We start from the raw sequence: 1,017 nt of genomic DNA, 5'->3' as shown, positions 1-1,017 counted from the left end.
CGTCCTAACGGGTTCGGGCGGGTGCGGGTTGGTAAAACTCGACCTGTGCAGGACTCTACCGTACGCCCCTCCATGTGCTCACCAGAGGTAGCATGACTGCCATCAAGCACCAAAATCAGATCCTTAGACTCCATTTGAGACCATACGCTGATGCGGTTGGCTGGTTTCCTCCCTAATGCAAGACAATTCTAGACCTCATGAGTGATTGAAGCTATTAACTGACCCGCCCATTCCGCAGACCTGAATCCAATCCAGGTTTGGGACATCATGTCTGATCCATCCACCAACGTCATGTTGCACCACAGACTGTCCAGGAGTTGGCAGATGCCTTCCTCAAGGTCTGGGAGGCCCTGACATGAAAGAAAGGGCCTATTGCATTGAAGGCTATCAGGTATGCCCTGATTTCCTCCTTCTCACCTGAACAGACATCCATACACATTTGGCCAACCTATCCAGCCACTTTGAATGATGAGAACTGGTCTTGGAGACTAGACTCAGCACAGCTCCATATGTGGGAGAGTATATCCTGAAGGACAAGAATGCAGAGTAGATTTTCTTCTTCAGGCCTGTACCCCTTGCAGCTGACAGCACTTTGATGTTTGGCAATCCAAAACTGGGTTGCACATTATATTATTTTTGAACATACAATAATGAGCGGCTGGCTAGCTCAAATGGTAAGTCACCTGTCCTGCTACAGGAAGCATGGGTTTGTATCCCAGCTGGGTGGAATGAGCTGCAATTGTTGGTCCTTACACAAGACACTTCATGCTAATATCTGCTTTGGGGAGTGGCGACCTAGTGGTTGGGCATTGCGCTGGGAATCCTGAGAGTGCCCACAGACTGCCCCCCTGACTCCTTGAGCAAAGACCCTTAACCCCCCACTGCTCCCCAGGCACTGCACAATGGCAGCCTACTGCTCCCCAAAGGGAGAGCGTGAATTTCGTTGCACCGTACTTGTGACCGTGTAATGACAATAAAAAATCTGGAAAATAATAATAATAATAATCTGCTGGGCCC

This window comes from Cyprinodon variegatus, unplaced genomic scaffold (assembly GCF_000732505.1).
Source record: "Cyprinodon variegatus isolate N-32 unplaced genomic scaffold, C_variegatus-1.0 Scaffold899, whole genome shotgun sequence".
Lineage (NCBI taxonomy): Eukaryota > Metazoa > Chordata > Actinopteri > Cyprinodontiformes > Cyprinodontidae > Cyprinodon > Cyprinodon variegatus.
Note: the sequence above shows the minus strand (reverse complement) of the source record.